The sequence below is a fragment of the Mastigoproctus giganteus genome, chromosome 2 (assembly GCF_048544385.1).
Source record: "Mastigoproctus giganteus isolate SK-2022 chromosome 2, ASM4854438v1, whole genome shotgun sequence".
Taxonomy (NCBI): domain Eukaryota; kingdom Metazoa; phylum Arthropoda; class Arachnida; order Uropygi; family Thelyphonidae; genus Mastigoproctus; species Mastigoproctus giganteus.
In genome coordinates this window covers 162,377,982-162,400,667 of record NC_143576.1, presented here as the reverse complement: position 1 = coordinate 162,400,667, position 22,686 = coordinate 162,377,982, and the positions used below count along the sequence as shown (strand labels likewise).

Sequence of the window (22,686 nt, the reverse complement as noted above, 5' to 3'; positions counted from 1 at the left end):
TTCATCACTCTGTAACTTTCCCATTCCATCTTCTTCTGCTTTATTAAACTATTCAGCTCCATATTCATCCATCTTGGCATTCTCCTGATGTTGTACTTTCTTAATGGCATATATTAGTGATGGTGGTGGTGGGCATAACTGGGAGTCATAATAGAAATAATCAGTTATGGTCAATAACAGATATAATCAATTATGGATGTTCATAATCCATAATTGATGATTATGGTTTATGCATAGTGTCTATCGTGTGTGCAATTTATGTCCTATCGTGGCTGCAATTCTGCCCAGACACGATAGGAGGGAGTATATGATGAGAGCCCTGTCGATCAATTCTGCCCTGGAAAGATTGAGCAGGGCTCAAGGGGTAAAATTTTTTTCAGCCTGGTCTGTACTTGTTAACAGGAGAGACTGCTTCTACAGGGATGGGATACACTAAAATAGAAAGGGTGCAAGAATGTTTGCTGATGCTATTGAGGCAGTGTTAGGTGGGTCGGAAAACTGCTAGATTGGGGGGGGATACAAAGACTAATAGATTAACAGTAGCCACTGGCAGAGGTGAAAGTGATTCTTGCACTGCTTCTATTGGAATGAGCAGCAGCTTGGAAAATAAGATGCAGGATATTTCAGAGACTGCTGGGAGTCATTGGGGTACAAGTAAACACATGGATTGTGTTAGTGTAGCTAAGAAAAAGAACAGGTGCATGTATACTTGTGTGTACACCAATGCTAGGAGTTTGGTAAATAAATTTGATGAATTTGAGGTATTACTCAAAGCATCAAAGTGGATATTGTTGGGATATCAGAGACGTGGTGTCACACAGATATAAGAAATGCAGAACTGGAATTTGGGGAGTACAACGTCTACAGAAAGGATAGACAGGATAGGAAGGGAGGAGGGGTTATGCTATTAGTTAAGAAACACATAAAATCCAAGGAAGTGAAGCCAGTTGACATCGCTGGACAGTGCAGTGTCGAGTCAGTTTGGTGTCACATAAGCATTGGGAGATCAAAATTGAGAGTAGGAGTGTGCTATAGGCCTAATGACTCTGATGAGTATAATAAGAAACTATACAGGGAAATAGAGTGGGCCAGTAAATCAGAGAGTCTTATAATGGGGTATTTTAATTTCACAGATATTGACTGGAATTTGTGGTTTGGTCACTCACACACTAGCAAGGCTTTTGTGGATTTATTGGATGATTGTTTTCTAAATCAGCATGCTTGGGAGGCAACTAGAGGGAGCAATACTCCTGATTTGATTATCAGTAGTGATTCTTCATGCATTAAGAATCTGCAGATACAGGAACCACTAGGTGGCAGTGATCACAGTGTGCTGAAGTGGGATTTACTCAAGGAGGTAACTACCATCAGGGGTAAAGGGAAGGGTTATTGCTTTCGTAAAGGCGACTACGATGGTCTGAGACAGTATTTAAATTCTATACAGTGGGACCAACTGATGATGTTACCAACAGCAAACTCAAAATAGGAAGTATTCAAAGAACTTATCTTGGAAGCTACTAGGCTTTACATACCAACTAAGAAATATTGTTCAAGGTTCAGGCCTAAATGGATGTCAGATGAACTAATGAGACATATGGCGGAGAAGAAAAATGCATGGGATACATATAAATTAAGATGTGACACAGAAGCCTATGATAGATGTAAGTTGATCTGTAACCGAGTTACAAAGGAGGTTAGGCAGGCGAAGGCAGATTACAAGAAATCTTTGGCAAGGGATGCAAAGAAAAACAGCAAGGAGTTCTTTACTTATGTAAACTCTAGAAGGAAGGGGATGAATCAGATTGGTCCACTTGATATCGATGGTTCAACTGTTCACGATCCTGCTCAGGTAGCTAACAAACTAAATCAATATTTTGCATCTACATTCACACATGAGGAGTTATTCAGGAAGGGGAATGCCATAGATGAAGTAAACACTGGCAGTGAGCTAGATGATCTTGTAATAATTGAGAGTAAAGTGGAACAGAAATTGTTGAAGATAAATACAAGAAAGGCAGCTGGGGTGGATGGGATCTATCCAGTTATATTAAAGGAGGCAGCAAAGGAAGTAAGCAATCCGTTAGCCATAATTATGAGAGCGTCCTTGGACTCAGGGGAGGTACCCACAGACTGGAGATGTGAAAATGTAACCCCAATTCACAAAGGAGGATCAAAGGCTAACACAAGTAATTATAGAACTGTGAGTTTAATTTTTGTTCAGGAAAATTAATGGAAGCACTGGTTAAAGAAGCACTACAGGATCATCTTGACAAGAATTCAGTTATAGCTCAGACACAGCATGGTTTTGTTAAGGTAAGGTCTTGCCTGACCAATCTGATTGGATACTATGATGTAGTCACAAAAGAATTGGATGCAGGGAATAACTTTGATATTATATATTTGGATCTTTGAAAGACTTTTGATACTGTTGCACCTGGAAGACTGCTGCACAAATTGGAGCAGTGTGGCATTGGTGGCAAATTGTTGTTATGGATAAAGGGATGGTTGAGTGGCAGAAGACAGAGAGTGGTAATTAATGGACACTGCTCATCGTGGACTAATGTTATTAGTGGAGTCCCTCAGGGTTCAGTGTTGGGTCCATTGTTGTTTTCTGTATTTATAAATAATATTGATGATGGTATATCAAGCTTAATGTCCAAGTTTGCAGACGATACAAAGGTTGGCAGGGTTGTTAAGGATGCTACTGACTGTATGCTGCTGCAACTGGATCTGGAAAGGTTGAGCAGATGGGCTGAGAGGTGGCAAATGAAGTTTAACATTGACAAATGTAAAGTACTACATATGGGAAACAGCAACCCAAGAGCAATGTATCAACTCTGTGGTACTACACTGACAGTGGTAGAGAATGAGAAGGATCTGGGGGTAATTGTGCAGGCGGATATGAAGTTCTCTGAGCAGTGCAGACGGGCTGCAAGAGTAGCTCATGGTGTATTGTCAATGATATACAGGAATTTTTCTAGCAGGGATAGGGAGGTGATTATTCCCTTGTATAAGGCAATGGTCAGGCCGCACCTTGAGTACTGTATACAGGTCTGGAGGCCTCATTTCAAGAAGGATGTAGAGTTCTGGAATGAGTACAGAGAAGGGCAACACAGTTAGTGAACGGAACGAAGGGTTGCTCTTACGAAGAAAGGCTTAAGTTTTGCAAATTACAGTGTCTGGAGACTAGGCACTGGCGAGGTGATCTGATAGAGGTGTACAAAGCCTTGAATTGTTTTGGGCATGCTCAATGCTGATGGGATACCGCCTCTTGCTCAGAATAATCACCTGAGAGGGCATAAATTCAAATTGAGGAAAGACAGATGTAGGATAGATGTCTGGAAATTTGCCTTTAGCCAGCGGTTAGTTGGTTGGTGGAACAGACTTCCATCCCTTGTTGTGGAAGTTGATAGCCTAAATAAATTTAAGGCTCAGCTGGCAGGTATTTCGAATGAACGGAGGGGTGAAGTGGAAGGGTTTTTTTTTTTTTGGCTGATGCTGCATAAGCTTGCTTTCTTGTATCATATGCCTCTACTAATGCTAATAATCAATTATTTAAATCAATTATCAAATCAAAAACAACAAAACCTAAAAAGGAAAAAAAGAAGCAAAAAAGACACTGAAGTGAGGGATTGGAAGATATTGCTTGAGTGGTAGCAGGACTTTATCATTAGTTTTTATAACATAAGATTGAATCTTTCACCCTTTTTTTTTTTTTTTTTTTCCCCTCTTTTCTTAACCTTTTTGTTTTCGATTTCATAATTAGTTTTTCCATATTTTTATTATGGAAATCATTCGATTATGCACATATATGCATTTGTGGCTTCTGTGGCTTGTTTTAAAGATATTCCATAATTTTATTGTATTTCTCTACTTGTGCTAATTGCCCAGTTTATTTATAGAGGTCATGTAGTATCTTAAAACTGCCATAATCTCCTTCCTGAAATTAAAACCTATACGTTCACCCCTAAAAACCATGACCCCCCTCTCTCTCTCTCTCTCTCTCTCTCTCTCTCTCTCTCTCTCTCTCTCTCTCTCTCTCTCTCTCTCTCTCTCTCTCTCCTGATCCAACTTTGAACTCTATAATCACTCCCTGCTAATGATTCCTATTCTGTCAGCTGTGATGTCAGTTTTCTTAGTTACAATTAGATCTTGCATATTCTTACTTCTAGTGTTTTCCTTAATATAGAGATACAAATAATAATAATCATCTAATATATATAAACATTTTGTTAACCCCCATAGTGAGTTTCCTCCCACTTGCTTCAACCAGTAAGGGACAAGTTGAAATCACCCTTAATAAGACATTCACACTTGCTCACCTATTCCATCTGCATATAGTTCTCGTCCTAATTCTCTTGTTGATAGCATACACTCAGTCTTTGATTTTATCTTTGCTTTCAAGTACTCCACACTACACAATTTGGCACCTCCGTAGCCTGGTGGGCAGGAGCAGTAGCAGTGCGTAGCACACACTTCTTGATTAGACCGGTGTTCGAGCTCGTGACCACCAAATACGGAGGATGCGGAAAGGTCAGGGAATGACCACCGCATATCCCTGGAGTAATATGGCCTTAGTTGCTAATGCTCATAAAAACCAAATAACAACTACTACACAAATTCCCGCCTCGGGCTTGGATCAGAGTAGAAAGTTCAAAAATTTTGGGAGGTGCATTATGGCCACAGTAGCCGATGCGCCAACATCTAACAAAAACAAACTACACAAATTCTCTTATGCATTAGTTCTGAATCTTGGAAAGCTTTGTCATACTCAGGCTACAGATAAGAAGCATTATCTCCCCCTTTTAGGCCCTGGGTGTCAAGCGATTGTGACTACGATTTCTCTGTGATTCCAGTGCGATTTCCAAAAAGCAATTTACTGTTCTTTTATGTTCCTGTCATTAAGAAATCTATTTATTTCATAACAGCTCTTGTAACAAAAGTACCTGTACAGAGCAAGCCTTTCTTTATTTCTCATAGTTTATTACTAACCCCCTACTACTTTTTGCTTGGTCACACCAGGCACTGCTCCTGCCTCCCTGTGGAAACCTTGGCAGAAAAGTTAATCTGCCAAGGGCTGAAAGGAGCAAAGATGGACTGTACCAATACTGATTCTTGTGGGATCAGTGCCCCATCACATTCTAGAGAGCAGGAAGATCACAACCCTTCTATGCTAAGAGACAAAAGAAGGATACAGACCAGAATATCTGGCCTCACTTCCTTATAATACATTCCTTGACTGACCAGCCAGTCAGCAAGCTTTCTCCTTTTCTGATCCAGAAATGTTTAGAGAATGCTGCTGGCTCACCAAAAATGGTTCGCAGACTAAAATCAGGTGACCTGCTTGTTGAAACAACACAACCCAAGCACTGACAAGTTACTGAAATTGAAAAACACTTGGAGGAACTTCCATAGAAGTGTCACCTCATGCCACCTTAAATTACTCAAAAGGAGTTATAACAGAATGGGATCTTCTACATGTATCTGAGGAAGAAATTAAACAAGAAATCTCAGACCAAAATGTTATTCAGGTTATGAGAATCCTAATTAAAAAGGATGGTTCATTACTTCCAACCAGAAACATCATACTAACGTTCAACTTGCCAAATCCACTGACTTCTGTTAAGGCCAGATACTTGAACTGTCATGTCCGTCTGTATATACCAAACCCTATCAGATGCTATAAATGTTAGAAATTTGGGCATTCACAGGCAGTATGTCGAGGGACTGCTGTATGTGCTTCATGTGGATCTAAAGATCATATCCATACTGAATGTTCTGCACAATCTTTACAGTGTCCAAACTGTAGAGGCACTCATTCTGCTTACTCCAAAGACTGTGAAACATAGAAAAGAGAAAAAGTGATTCAGAAGTACAAAACCGAGCATAAAGTTTCCTATCTTGAAGCAAAGAAACAAATATCACCAATTACAGTAACATGCTCATATGCAGCAACTGTCCAACAGCATAAACAAATAACTGCTGTTACTACCACTACCACTGTGGTTCAAACTAATTAACAGTTCTGCTCAACATCTCTATATCTGAGTGGGCTCGCTCAATCCTAGCATCAGAAAAATCACTCTCAACACCAACTTCCAATCAAGCCATCAATATACCCGTTACAATTCTGCCAAACACGTCTTCCACATCGCAGCCAACCACAAATACTAAAGACATAGATACAGATGACAAACTCTCTGTCCATAATCTTATGGATACATATGAAAAAGAAGTCTCAAAGGAACCAATCTTAGAGATACATACCGAGAAAGAGATGGAAGTTCATCCATTTTTCCCCAGAAAAGAGAAAAGCCTGAGCAATCCAAACAGACCCCTATTTGTAAAAAGGCAGATACAAATACAAAGCCAATATAATGCACACAATAATACAGTGGAATTGTCGAGGTTTTCGCAGTAACATTGATGACATTCGCGACCTAATTGTTAAATATTATCTGGTGGGTGTCTGTCTTCAAGAAACTAACCTAACTCCACAAGTAAACACAGCAGTGAACCATTATGGTACCTATAGACAAGACCGATTCCCTTCCAGTGGAGCTCATGGTGGAGTGGCTATTTTAATTGACTCCAGAATTCCATGTAAACGCCTCCAACTACAAACATCTTTGGAAGCAGTTGCAGTACGAGTCTCAATTCAGTTTACATTCTCACTGGTCTCACTTTACCATTCCCCCAAATCAAGAGTATGCATATTTAGATCTAGAAGCATTAGTAACCCAGCTACCACCTTTGGTCTGTATCATGGAAGATTTTAATGGGCACCATCCAAGACAAGCATGGTAAATCGATTTAAAAATTATTGGAAGAGCAAAATCTCTCACTCCTTAATACTGGAATTGAGACTTACATCCATTTGCCCACTGGAACAGCCTCTGCAACTGATATTTCCATATGTTCACCTGTCCTATATCCACTTATTGAATGGACAATCTTGAATAATCCTCTTAATGGCAATCATTTCCCTGTGGTCTGCAAAATATTAACAAATGATGTTACACATCACGACGGCCAAAAAAGATGGAGATTCCATAAAGCTGACTGGACAAAATATAGAACATTTGTGGCAATAGATGAACAAATAATCACCACTCAGCCTATAGACAATGCTATAGCTCATGTTAATAGCAGCTGAAGCTACAGTACCTCGGAAAATATAAACATGCCACAGCATGGTGGGATGAAGAATGCAGTATAGCCAAGAGAGAGAGAGAGAGAGAGAGAGAAGAATAAGGCTTGGAATCTCTTCCAAAAATATCCCATCCCCATCAACCTTGTAAATTTTAAAAAATCTAGAGCCAGATATATCCAATGTAGAAGTAAAAAGGAATCATGGATACGTTTTGCTTCCACAATTAACAAAAATACAGATACCCATGTTATATGGAACAAAATCAGAAAACTTAATGGGAAATTTCTTTCCGTTCCAACTCCACTAACAATCTGGAATGGACAGGAGATCACTAACTCCAAGGAAATCGCAAACGTACTTACAACTACTTTTGCAAATATATCAGCATATATCCCATCCTTTCAGGAAACAAAAACTGTAACTGAAAAATACAGACTAAACTTTAATATCAGCCAACAACTCCCATATAACCAGCCTTTCAACATAGAAGAATTGCAAAAAGCCCTGGCTAAGTCTAGGAAGCGTGCAGCATGATCCGATGGCATTCACTATGAAATGATCCAGCAACTTAATAAAAAATCTCTAAAGGCATTACTTATACTATAGAATAGAATTTATACGGAAAACTACTATCCAAACTCCTGGCATCGCTCCCTCGTAATTGCCTTTCCTAAACCTGGCAAAGATTATACGATCCTCACAAATTATTGACCAATAGCTCTAAAAGACCTGCCAAAAACAGTTGAAACATTCCTTTATGCAGATGACATTACTATTTCATGCCATTCATAAATCATGAACATGATTGAAAGGCAGTTACAAAGCACAGTGATAAAAATAGAATTGTGGACTAAAAACAATGGCTACAGAATATCACAACAAAAAACAATGGCCATACATTTCTGTAGAAAGCGAAAAATGCACCCAGATCCAGAAATAAGACTAGAAAACCAGCTGATACCACTAGCAAATAGTATACGTTTTCTTGGCCTGATTCTCGATAAAAAACTTAACTTTTTGGAACATATCAAATGCCTCCGAACAACCTGTCAAAAAAAACTAAATGTTCTCAGGGTTCTTTCTGCAATGAAGTGGGGAGCTGATCGGTTCACACTACTTCACCTATAATCAGATCAAGACTAGACTATGGGCCCCTGTGTATAGCTCGTGTAAACCAAGTGTCATCAAATGGCTTGTTTCCATACATTATAGTGCCTTACGAATTTCCTTAGGGGCATACAGAACATCGCCTGTATAAAGCTTATATGCAGAGACCTATGAGCCTTCACTATATCTCCGGAGGCAAATGCTGCTATTAAACTATGCTATTAAAATCCGCAGTCTTCCTCATCATCCTACTTGGCAGCATTTCTTCAATCCACAGTTATAGTTTGCAATAAACCCAAAGTAAATAAACCAGCTGGAATACGACTAAAAGAAATAGTTTCAAAATGGGGCCTAAGCTTTGACAATGTACATGAGGATAATGGCATAAGTATTCCACCATGGCACACTTTGACGCCTAACTGTGACACTTATTTTAAACAGTGGGGAAAAAGCACTCTGGCAAATGTCAACATAAAACAGATGCATGCAGCCCGTTCATTACAGTTCTCTGAATATCTTCAAATATATACAGATGGCTCTAAAACAGATACCCAAGTTGGTGCTCCAGTGGTCCTTCCACACTGTTATCTCACAGCAACTCTCAAACCAATGCAGTAGCTATTCTGCTGAGCTATTCGCTCTACTAATGGCCTTAAAATACATTGCATCCTCTCCTCTCCTCTTCTGAAACATCTCATATACACAGATTCATTGAGTGCAATACATGCTCTCCAACAAAAGCATACTCCATCGCATCCCATTCTTCACCAGTTACAAGCTCATCTTGTGAAGCTCAAAAGAAGGCAAGTAAATTTCTGTTGGATCCCAGGACATGCAGGCATTGAAGGTAATGAAAGTGCTGATCGAGCAGCAAAGAATCCTACAAATACAAACCTAAGGCTTTACAAAGTTCCACATTCCGATTACAGACCTATCATAAAACAGATTCTCAACAATCTTCTTCTTCTTTAATGCTGCCGAATGGCGTTTGCGACTTCGTTTTGATATTGTTCTCTGTCTAGCGCTGCGTGTAGAATTTGTGCTGTTGTCATGTGAAACCAGGTGTTGATGTTATCTAGCCATGCCATTTTCGGTCTGCCTGGGCGTTTCTTGCCTTCGATCTTTCCCCTCCAGGATGAGTGGTAGTAGGTGATATTTTTGTTGGTTCCTAGCGATGTGACCTAGGTATTTGCATTTCCTGCTGATGATGGTTTTGAGCAGGTCCCGTTCCGTGTGCATGTCCTGCAGGACCTGTGCATTGGTTATCTTGGCTGTCCACGGAATTTTCAGCATTCTTCGGTAGAGCCACATTTCGAAGGCCTGGAGCTTTTTTGTAGTGGCTGATGTTAGAGTCCAGGTTTCTACACCGTAGAGCAGTATTGGCCAGATGTAGCATTTCAATGTGCGTAATTTGACCATGATGTTCAAGCTTCTGTCGGTGAGGAGTGTTTTCCATTTGGTGAATGCCTGCCTGGCTTGTTCAATTCTGCTTTTAATTTCAGCCTCATGGTTCAGCTGGTCATCAATGAGTACTCCGAGATACTTGAAGCGGTGTATTTGTTCTAATTTTTCGTTGTTTAGTTTGATCGTGATTTTGCTTGCAGTCCTGCTGACCTTCATCACCTTTGTTTTCTTTTTGTTGATTTGTAGCCCCCATGCTTGGCTTGAAAGTGCTGATCGAGCACTTTCAACAATGAACCAAAAAAAAAACTGTTTCAAATAAAACATGAACTTCAGCCATGGAATTCGAGTCTTTGTAAGAAACAGCATGAAGAAGTCATTTTAACCAGACTGCGCATTGGACATGCACATCTCACACACTTGTACTTACTCACAAAAGAAAATCCTCCAGAATGTCTTCACTGTTCTTGTCAACTCACTGTAAAACATTTCCTTATAGAATGTCCACAACACCACATGGCGTGACAATCAGCCTTCCATATCCCTGATGGCGCCTCCGTAGCCAGGTGGGAAGGAGCAGCAGTGCGTAGCACATGCTTCTTGATTAGACCGGGGTTCAAGCCCGTCACCACCAAATACAGAGGATGCGGAAAGGTCAGGGAATGACCACCACATATCCCCTGAGCAATATGGCCTTAGTTGCTAATGCTCCTAAAAACCAAATAACAAACTAACAAACAATCCATATCCCTGTAAATATTCAGGATTCCCTGACTTTATCACAAATCTTAGGTGATAATTCCAACATTGAAAATATATTTACTTATTTAAAACTAATAGGATATTTTAGCCACCATAATTAAGAAACTTCATTGTCACACAATACTAATAGATAGGCACAATATGGCCAAAGTTGGATTTGCTCCAAAAAAAAAAAATTCAACAACAACCAACCAACCCCCCTTCTATCTTGCTAACCTTCCTAATATACAAATCATAGTGAAGCTTGCCTATTATATCCTATTTCAGCTAAGTTTAAGTGTCTTGTATAGTTTACAGCCCCTTAAGGTTATTTAAACTTATCTACCTAGCATTAGTCTTCTGTTAATTTAAAACATACTTACCCTTGGCACATCATGTTGCTATCAGATTTTTTGACTGCAAACAAGAATTCTTGAGATTTGGACAAGCATATACTTGGCTATCTCATTAGATAAATGCATGCCGGTATCACCTGTCCCTCCCCAAACTGAGACCATAAAGGTTCAGCAGTTTTCCTGAACCCTTTTAGGTCTGCTCTCCTCAGTGGTATTTGCAAAGACTCTTGCACCTCCTTTGTTGTATTCTGTCTCTGAAAAATATATGTGTTCTTGTCTTATAGATATGGATATTAAAAATAATCATAGGAACAGCATATTCCTTCTTGGAAGAAGTAAAACAAGTCTGGGGAAGCACTCTTGGAAAAGGGAAAGTTCTCTTGCCCCCCTCATTGGAGAATTACTTGCAGATCAGCACTTAAGGAACTCTAGGGTTATTTGTGAAATTGTAGTTTGCAAAGAATAGCACCATGGGTAAATTCATCATTAGTTGAAAAGCTGGAAAACAAAGCCATCTAACATGCAGTATTCTGTATGGTCAAAAAGAAAACTGCCTGCCAAATTGCAAAAGTTGAAAAAAAGTAGACCATATCATGGAAGCCTTGCTTAAAAAACCTTTATGCTAATCCCGTTCAAAATCCTTAGAAAATTGGAACACAGTTTGTATAGTAAGTTGAGTTTCTGCAATTTTTCCTCAGATGAATAACAAACCAAGATATCACTAATTGAGTGGAACTGACAGAATCCATACTTACATATAGGTTTGTAAATTAAAATATAATGTGCTGCCTGACCACTGATTGTTATATATAGTCCAAACCATGGAAGTATGGGTTATATTGCAAAAAGATGCAAATCGAAGAGGTCGTATGGTGTGTGTGCACGCGTGCAGGAAAGTGCTATAAAGCAACATGACCAAGCAGGTGCTCAAATCATTCACTGGGGAATGGACAGAATCCTATGGTCTTCAACAGAGGTGTGATTGATGCTGCACGTTTAGTAGGTACTGCAGCAGTAAGGATGGCTTCACTTGTTGATCATTCAGAGACTAGATGGATAAATTCTTAGAAAACAGCTGTTAACAATGTAACTGGTTATAGAGTCCTCAAGGTGTTGATAAGTGTTACTGGAATACCATCCATTTACTATAACTGTCCTAATTCCTGGAAGTGATATTGAGTGTAACCTTGTGCTAATGAATAAATGTGCCTTTCCAATTCATTTGTATTTAAGATGACAACATGAGGTGTTTGACATCTGGAGCAGATTATCAGATGTAACTGTCACAAAACAATAGAGCAGTTAACATCTGCATTTAACGCAGGAACATTGGAAGTCATCAGTACCATGCAAAAAGTGCACTAAGGGAGGAAAAAACCTTCACAGAATCAGTGATCTCCAATATCAACTAGAAAATTTGGCTGCACTGATACTAGGAATGCAAAGAATGGATTGAGTAGGAAAGCAAATCATGATCTTATGTTTCACTATTTATACTTTTCAGCTTTGAAAAATACTTTGCACTTTGAAAGAGTACACATATAGAGAAAACTACACAAGGTGCAGTGGTTTGAGAAATGTGATGAAGACTCCTGCTCTGGCCAGCCCAGTCCCTGTATCTTGATCCCGTTGAGGATTTTAATTTAATAAAATTAAAAAAAATTCAGCTTATATGACCAAAGTAAGCAATTGATTATTCAGCTACATTATTATATTACAAACAGTGCTTGAAGTGGATGGGAAGCCAGCTGCCTATTTTCAGGAAACCTGATACCATCTCGTTACCTTCTTATGGTCTCAGCATCACTCCAGAGTTTTCACCATCATCTAGGATTAGGTCAAAAGTCTTGCTGTCTTTCTTTTCTTAGTATGGATGCAATATGTGATGATGAAACTGGCACAATCCAAAATTTCTTATTCTTTTCATAATTTGCTTATCTGTCATTATAGTTTACAATGTTTCTCAAAGGGAACATAGTTTAATATGTAGTTCAATAAATGTTTATGCAACAAATAACAGAGGGAAATACATTATTTCCCTCTGTTCTTTGAGGTTCTCAGAGGGAAATATATGGCAAAAAAGAACAAAAGAACAGAGGGAAATACATTGTTCTTATAATTTTACATGAAATAATTCAAGAAAGCAATAAAATTGTAACGTGTAACAAACCTATGATGCCCCAGAACCTAACAGAAGTGGAAGTTATTATTATTGTCTCTTCCTTCTCATAATAGGTTGTTTCCCATCCCGTGATCAGTACTGGTACGTATTCTTGAGGTTCAGTTGTTATGTCTGGCTACTATTATTGGTTGAGTTACTCTCTGACTGTCCTGCAGGTAATCTAGATCGTGGTTTTCTGGAATTCCTTGTAAGTGTTCTCTGTGGGGCCTGTTGCCTGTGGCTGTTATGGAAGCTTTTTGTCACCATGCTGATGGCTGACAAAAACAGGAAGCCATTGCTTTGACTTCCTGTTTTAGGTCCGTGTACTTCCTGATCTATTCCTCATGGGTTTTCTGGAGGTTGCTGATGTTGGCCACTGCTATGTTGATCAGGTAGGTAGCCATTTTGTTCTTATCGATGAGAGCCATGTCTGGTCTGTTGTGTATGGGATCATCTTGTTTGTTATTATGGTGTAGTCCCAATATAGTTTGTGAGTTGGGGTCTCTAGTACAGCCTGGGAGTTGCTTGTAATATGTCACTTTTTTTAATCAACTAGTGATTTTGTATTAGTTTCTGATGTCCTGTTATCCTGGTGGTTATGTCTAAGTGTACTGGGGATAACTCCGGACGGAGTACACTTATAGCATCCCACAGTGATGTACTGGGTTGTTTCTGAGGCCAGGTGTCAACATATGTCATCTTTACCCTTGGCAATGTATTTCTTGCAGTTTCTGGTGTTCATTACCTGGTCTTGTTATGGCAAGCATGAATCCTTTGGTCTCATGGAAGAGCGTCCTGCTCATGAGCTATGTGTTCAAAGCCATCTTATCTATCTGGTCTTGATGGAGGTCATTGTAGATCTGGTCTTGATGTAGTTATAGTGAATGTAGTCTTGATGGAGGTAGTGTTTGCTATGGAGGGCCTTCTTTATCCATCTTTCTTTGTTTCTTCTGTCTGTGTGAGTGGGGCTGTATTTTCCTGGAAGTAATCCCTCAGGTTCTTAACACAGTTACTGCCGACTATGAGTTAATTCGTATTTGGCGATCTGGCCCAGGACGCCACATACAAGTTAACTCGGACTGGTATGACTTGCCTTTCAGGCTCAGCTACGAGTATATTTGTAGCGAATACGTGCAACTAATGGATAGTGGGCTTCTAGGATAAGAATGAAAAATCAACCACAATGTCAGAAAACAGAATTTATTCACAAAGAGCTAACTTCTCTTGGCACACTAAACAATAATAACAACAAACGGCGTGTTCCACGCCGTTTGTTATTTCTTGTACATACTCGATACGGCTTAGTCGGGTGTGGTTTTTTTTATCAGTTGGCGGTATAGCCAACTGAAATTCTAAATAATGAATTTTACGTTCAGACCTAATCTTCTTTGGAATGTTTAGACTTTTTTCTCTAATCAAAGATTCAATGTAACTTTTCCGTTGAGTTACGGGCTCCACCATAAAATGTCCGAAATTCAGAGAAACCTGTAACTTGATGGAAAAGGATGTATGCATATATATTTCTGTAATGTGTAATGCAATAATTTTCAGCCATCTGATGGTTTTTCTTAGGGCTGAATAATACAAGAGCATTTGATCCGATTGATCTATGAACCAGAACCATATGACTTGTCAAAAAGCTCTTCTTCATTCAATGGTCTCTTCTTATCCATGTTTTAGGTTTTTTTTTTTTATTAAAAAAAAAACACGTAACAAAGTACTAAATACACGACAAAGTCTGTGCCACTGCAGCGGATTTATGCACAGCACTGACTCATATACAGCGAATTCTGCAAGTTACAACATATCTGATTTAATTGAGTTAACTCGTAGTTGGCTGCCGCGAAGAATTTTCTGTTACATATGCCAACTACGAGTTAATTCGTGAGGCTTTTTTTATGAGTTTTGGTGATGAATACATATATTAGAATTTGGGTTTTGAATAATTTAACGTGCCTAAGTCAAATTGGCATCGGAGACCAGTTTACCCAAATAAGCCTTGGCAGTCAACATGTTAATTACCTTCTGTGAATTATTTATAGAAAGGGCTTATAGTACAGCTTATTTTGTCATTAAGTTTTTAGCAAGAGCTTATATTTTTTACTGTACTCACCACTGAATCCATATGGTTTTAAGATGTGAATTTTAAAAAGTAAAAGTTAAGTTAAAAATGCCCCAAGGAAAAAGGAGTGCACTTCTCTTAATTATATAAACTTATTTACATAATTAAAACCGTAATGAACTGAATAATCAAGAGTCTTGATGGGAGACTTTGGAAAAATGTCATCAGTTGGTTATTTCAAGAAAAGAAAGTTGTGTGTGTGTGTTTTCATAGATGAAACTTAACTCCCAGGATGCATAGCTAAAGCACGTGTTGGAAATTTTATATATTAAACTCCATATTGACGAAAGGTTGGCTGGTAGTTTGGTATTGAGAATCACATTCTGTGAGCTCTGATAGAACCATTCAATAGCTTACACTTTTTTAATCAACTAGTGAAAAAAAAGTTATAAAGCTTCATATAATAATAATTTATGACTTGAAGTTGAATTTAATTTCATTAAGGTTATTGCTGAGTCTATTTGAGGGTTGTGGTTATGTGATTGTGTACATTGGCTAAGTTCTGTTGCAGAATAATTAGATTGAAGACTATTTCTATGATGATAGGTGTAGTATTTGCCGTCTTGATTGATCCAAATTTTACAATTGTGCTGCCTATATAGCATGCGTTACCATTATGTTGACATTTAATAAGATATATTATATTGTTTATATCCTGAATATTATATGTATATTTTTATATTTATTAAATAATGTGCCTAGTCTATTATGTGAAGGAAAAATTAGAATTATATCAGTACCAGAAAATATCACGAAGCTGTTGGGCTAACTGACTGTGGTATGCGAGTATGACTTTGATGCATTGTTTGTCATTATTATTTAACTGCTTTGAAGTGAAAGAATTATTATTTTTTTTATTTATTTGAAATGGTATTATATATTAACTGAATTGATTATATCCTTTTCGTAAAGGCATTAATTAAATATTGTAATTCTGTTTCTAAAATTGATTGTACAATACTGATTTTTTCATACTGTAGGGATGATGTGAATAAAAATGTAGGAATTTGTGTGTGTATTTTTTCCTATAAATACATATTTTAAGTTTTGATTACATTTGTAAATGTTAAGATTAAGGAACTTAATATTCTGATTTTCTTCTAGTTCTAAAGTATATTTCAATCTATCATGTATGGAATTAAATTTCTGTAAGAGATTATAATGGTAGTTCAGTCAGCAACCAACAAAATGTTATCAGCATAATGTATGAATAATTTGATGTCCAGTGAGGAAAGGATCTAAAATTTGATTTTCAGTGGCAGCTAAATAAATTTCAGAAAGCAGGGCCAATAAACCTAATTCCATATGGGACCCTTGTGTTTGTTTATAGATGTTATTATTAAACCTAAAGTGCCTCGCTTTTATAGGGGTAATGGTTATTTCTAAAATGCTATATGCTAAGGGATGTACGTTCTTTTAACATATTTTCTGATGCATTTTAACTTCTGATGCATTTGCACTATATTTATACATAAAGTTAATTAAAAGTAGCTCTCGTAATCTACATCTGCATTAGTATATAGTGAGATGACATCATATGATGCTAATACATGATTATCAGTAATGTCAATACTATTGATTAAGTCAAAGGTCTGATTAGTATTATGACTAAACGTTAAATATCTTATTAACGGTGAGATGATTTTAACTAAAGGAAGATAAATTTGCAAATGCAGATTTCCTGTCCGATATCATAGAATGTAGTGGATGTCCTAATTTATGTAATTTTATGATTCTGAAAATATGTGGCATTATGTTATTTCTGATGATGTAAGGTGTGCAAATCAATCTCTTTTTTAGTTCTAAGTGTTCTTAGAAGGTTATCTATTTGATTTTTTAAAGTTACTAATTAATGTAAACTTATTATCAATGCTTATATAAAAGGGGAATATCACCTCCTTATCACTGCTTGAAAATTCCTGTATATCATTGACAAGACACCATGAGCTACCCTTGCAGATTGTCTCCACTTCTCAGAAAACTTCAAATTTGATTGCACAATTACCCCCAATCCTTCATTCTCCACTGCCCTGAGTGTAGTACCTCAGAGTTGATGTTACTCTGGGGGTTACTGCTACCTATAATACTTGATATTTGTCAATGTTAAACTTCAGTTGCCATCTCTCAGCCCATCTTCCCAACTTTTCTGTATCCTGTTGCAGTAGCGCACTCACATTAGTGTCATTGACAACCATGCCAACCTTCATATCATCTGCAAACTTGGACATTAAGTTTGATATGCCTTCATCAATATCATTAATAAATACAGAAAATAATAATGGGCCCAACACTGAACCCCAGGGGCCTCCACTAATAACATTAGTCCACAAAAAAGCAGTGTCCACTGATTACCACTCTCTATCTTCTCCCACTCAACCACCATTTATCCATAGCAGCAATTTGCCCTTAATGCCATACTGCCCCAATTTGTACAGTAGTCTTCCATGTTGTTGTTGTTGTTGTTGTTGGGTTATTTTTGGCGCAAGAGTTACTTTGGACATATTGCACCAGTCTTCCATGTGCAACTATATCAAAACCTTTCTTCAAATCCAAGTATATGATATCAAAATTATTTTTTGCATCCAGTTCTTTTGTGACTACATCATAGTATCCAATCAAATTAGTCAGACAATACTTCCCCTAAACAAACCTATGCTTCATCTGAACTATAGCTGCGGTCTTGTGTAGATGATCCTGCAGTGCCTCTTTAACCATTGATGCCATTATTTTTCCTGGAACAGAAGTTAAACTAACAGGTCTTACTCATGTCATGCTTTGATCCCCATTTGTGAATTGGGGATACATTAACACATCTCCAGTCCTTGGGGACCTCTCCACTGAGACCAAGGATTCTCTCTCATAATAATGGCTAAGGGTTTGCTTACTTCCTTTGCTGCCTCCTTTAATGTAACTGGATATATACCATCCACCCCAGGTGTCTTTCTTATGTTTCTTTTCAACAATTTCTCCTCCACTTTATTCTCAGTTATTACAAAATCCTTTAGCACCCTGTTACAGTTTGAAAAACATCTGGCATTCTCCCTAAATAATTCCTCTTCATGTGTGAATGTAGATGCAAAATATGTATTCAGTTTGTTGGCTACCTGAGCAGGATTATCAACGATCAAACCATCAATATCATCAATATCAAGTGGAACAATCTGATTCATTGCTTTCCTTCTATAGTTTACATAAGCAAAGAAGTCCTTGCTGTTCCTCTTTGCATGCTTTGCCAAAGATTTCTCATAATCTACCTTTGCTTGCCTGACCTCCTTTAAGGCTCAGTTACAGAGTAGTTTGTATCTAACATAGGCTTCTGTGTCTCCCAATAATTTACATGCATCCCATGCATTTTTCATCTCTGCCACAAGTCTTGTTAGTTTATCTGATATCCATTTAGTCCTAAACCTCGAACAGTATTTCTTAGTTGATATGAAAAGCTTAGTAGCATCCAAGATTAATTCCTTGAATGCTTCCCATTTTGAATTTTCTGTTGGTAACGTCATCAGTTGGTCCAACTGTATAGAATTTAAAAACAGTCTGAGAGACCACTGTGGTCACTTTTATGAAAGCAAAAACCCTTCCCTTTATCCCCGATGGTAGTTTACATCTTTGAGTAAATCCCACTTCAGCACAATGATCACTATCACCTAGTGATTCCGTTATCTGCAAATTCTTAATGAATGAATGAATAATCACTGATGATGATCAAATCAAGAATATTACTTCCTCTGATTCCCCTTGAACATGCTGCTGCTGTAGAAAATAGAAAACAATCATCCAATAAATCTACAAAAGTCTTGCTAGTTGTGTGTGTGACCAACCCACAAGTTCCAGTCAGTATCTGGGAAGTTCAAATCCCCCATTATAAGACATCTGATTTACTGGTTGTTTGTTTGTTGTTTGGTTTTTAGGAGCATTAGCAACTAAGGCCATATTGCTCCGGGATATGCGGTGGTCATTCCATGACCTTTCCGTAACCTCCGTATTTGGTGGTGACGGGCTCGAACCCCGGTCTAATCAAGAAGCGTGTGCTACGCACTGCTGATTTACTGGTGTGCACTATTTCTCTGTACAGTTATTTGTTGTACTCATCAGTGTCATTAGGCCTATAACACACTCCTGCGCTCAATTTTGCTTTTCTATTGCTTATGTCATACCAAACTGACAGCATTGCACTGCCCATCCATGTCAACTGGATGCACCTTTTTAGATTTTGTGTGTTTCTTAACTAACAGCATAACCTCTCCCTGCTTTCTATCCTTTTTGTACATATTGTAATCCCGAAATTACAATTGTGCATTCCTTATATCTGTGTGACTCCACACTCTGATATCCCAACAACATCTGTCTTCGATGTCTTTGCCAGCACCTCAAATCCCTCACATTTATTTATTATACTCCTAGTATTGGTGTACATGCAAGTATACACACCTGTTCTTACTCTTTGTGACCCTACCATGACATCCTCAGGTGCCTCCATAGCCAGGTGCAAAGGAGCAGCAGTTTGTACCACACGCTTCTTGATTAGACCGGGGTTCAAGCCTGTCACCACCAAATACGGAGGATGCGGAAAGGTCAGGGAATGACCACCGCATATCCCTGAGCGATATGGCCTTAGTTGCTAATGCTCCTAAAAACCAAACAACAAACAACAAATTTGACATCCTCAACCATGACACCCAGCAGTCCTTAAAATCCCCAGTTCCAGTCTGTTGCTCATTCCAATACAAGCAGTGCAAGAATCACTTTCACCTCTGCCTGTGGTTACTGTTATTCTATTAGTTTGTGAACCTTCCTTCCTCCCCCCCCCAAGCTAGCAGTTTTCTGATCCAACTAACACTGTCTCTATAGCATCAGCAAATATTCTTGCACACTTTCTATTTAAGTGTATCCCATCCTTGTAAAAGCAGTCTCTCCTATTAACAAGCAGAGACCACACTGAGAAAATTCTATCCTGTGAACCTTGCACAATTTCTCCAGAGCTGAATTGATTGACTAGGCTCTCATCATATATTCCCCTCTATCATGTCTGGGTAGAATTGCAGGCATTTTCAAATTTAACCATAACTTGCGACTTTTTTTCGACATTGACCTGTACTTGCTAAATGAGTCTGCAGATCTCTTACTCTTGATGTCATTAGTGCCAACATGTACAACAATATCACCTTTTGTGCCCTTAAAAGATATCTGCTCTACAACATCATCAGCCTTTGCCCCTGGCAGACATACCTTGCTCCGGCCTGTTCCACATATCCTTTTTTGCACAATATATTTCCCGTCTTCCCGACAATTGAGTCACTGACAATAACTAGCTCCTGTGGGACCAGTGCATTAGCATTAGCATTAGTAGAGGCATTTGATGCAAGAAAGCAAGCTTATGCAGCATCAGCCAAAAAAAAAAAAAAAAAAAAAAAAGTAACATAAATAAATAAAAATAACCACTTCCACTTCACCCCTCTGTTCGTTCGAAATACCTGTCCAGCTGAGCCTTAAACTTATTTAGGCTATCAACTTCCACGACAAGGGATGGAAGTCTGTTCCACCCACCAACCACCCGCTGGCTAAAGGCAAATTTCCGCACATCTATCCTACATCTGTCTTTCCTCAATTTGAATTTATGCCCCCTCAGGTGATTTTTCTGAGCTAGAGGAAGAATCCCATCAGCATTGAGCATGCTCAAACCATTCAAGGCTTTGTACACCTCTATCAGATCACCCCGCTGGTGCCTAGTTTCCAGACACTGTAATTTGCAAAACTTAAGCCTTTCTTCGTAAGAGAACCCCTTTGTCCCATTCACCAATCTAGTTGCCCTTCTCTGTACTCTTTCCAGCAGCTCTACATCCTTCCTGAAATGAGGCCTCCAGGCCTGTATACAGTACTCTAGGTGTGGCCTGACCATTGCCTTATACAAGGGAATAATCACCTCCTTATCCCTGCTAGAAAAATTCCTATATATCATTGACAATACACCATGAGCTACTCTTGCAGCTCGTCTGCACTGCTCAGAGAACTTCATATCTGCCTGCACCACCACCCCCAGGTCCCTTTCATTCTCTAACACTGTCAGTGTAGTACCACAGAGTTGATACGCTGCTCTGGGGTTGCTGTTTCCCATATGTAGTACTTTACATTTGTCAATGTTAAACTTCATTTGCCACCTCGAAGCCCATCTGCTCAACCTTTCCAAATCCTGTTGCAGCAGCATAGTGTCAGTAGTGTCCTTGACAACCCTGCCAACCTTCGTATCGTCTGCAAACTTGGACATTAAGCCTGATATACCATCATCAATATCATTTATAAATACAGAAAACAATAAAGGTCCCAATACTGAACCCTGAGGGACTCCACTAATAACATTAGTCCATGATGAGCAGTGTCCATTGATTACCACTCTCTGTCTTCTCCCCCTCAACCACCCCTTTATCCATAGCAGCAACTTGCCTCCAATGCCACACTGCTCCAATTTGTGCAGCAGTCTTCCATGTGCAACAGTATCAAAAGCCTTTCTAAGATCCAAGTATATAATATCAAAGTTATTCCCTGCATCCAGTTCTTTTGTGACTGCATCATAGTATCCAATCAAATTGGTCAGGCAAGACTTCCCCTTAACAAAACCATGCTGTGTCCTAGCTATAACTGAAGTCTTGTCTAGATGATCCTGCAGTGCTTCTTTCACCAGTGCCTCCATTAATTTTCCGGGAACAGAAGTTAAACTCACAGGTCTATAATTACTTGTGTCAGCCTTTGATCCCCCTTTGTGAATTGGGGTCACATTTGCACATCTCCAGTCAATGGGTACCTCCCCTGAGTCCAAGGAAACTCTCATAATTATGGCTAAAGGTTTGCTTACCTCCTTTGCTGCCTCCTTTAATATAACTGGATAGATCCCATCCACCCCAGGTGCCTTTCTTGTGGTTATCTTCAACAATTTCTCCTCCACTTTGCTCTCAGTTATTACAAGATTCTCTAGCTTACTGCTAGAATTGAATACACCTCTGGCATTCCCCTCGCTGAATAACTCCTCATGTGTGAATGTCGATGCAAAATATTCATTTAGTTTGTTAGCTACCCGAGCAGGGTCATCAACAGTTGACCCATCGATCTCAAGTGGACCAATCTGATTCATCCCCTTCCTTCTAGAGTTTACATAAGTAAAGAACTCTTTGCTGTTTTTCTTCGCATCCCTTGCCAAGGATCTCTCGTAATCTGCCTTCGCCTGCCTAACCTCCTTTGTAACTTGGTTACAGATCAACTTGTATCTATCATAGGCGTCCGTGTCACGTGTTAATTTGTATGTATCCCATGCATTTTTCTTCTCTGCCATATGCCTCATTAGTTCATCTGACAACCATTTAGGCCTAAACCTTGAACAATATTTCTTAGTTGGTATGTAAAGCCTAGTAGCTTCCACGATAAGTTCTTTGAATGCTTCCCATTTTGAATTTGCTGTTGGCAATATCATCAGTTGATCCCACTGTATAGAATTTAAATACTGTCTCAGTCCATTGTAGTCGCCTTTACGAAAGCAATACCCCTTCCCTTTACCCCTAATGGTAGTTACCTCTTTGAGTAACTCCCACTTCAGCACACTGTGATCACTGCCACCAAGTGGTTCATTTATCTGCAGATTCTTAATGCATGA

General features: G+C 38.7%; 1 protein-coding gene across 3 annotated transcripts in view; it reads left to right on the top strand.

Moving 5' to 3' along the window:
• The window catches only part of LOC150089714 (NCK-interacting protein with SH3 domain), a 167,728-nt gene that overhangs the window by 54,233 nt on the left and 90,809 nt on the right, over positions 1–22,686 (top strand). The gene's annotated exons all lie outside the window — the stretch shown is intronic.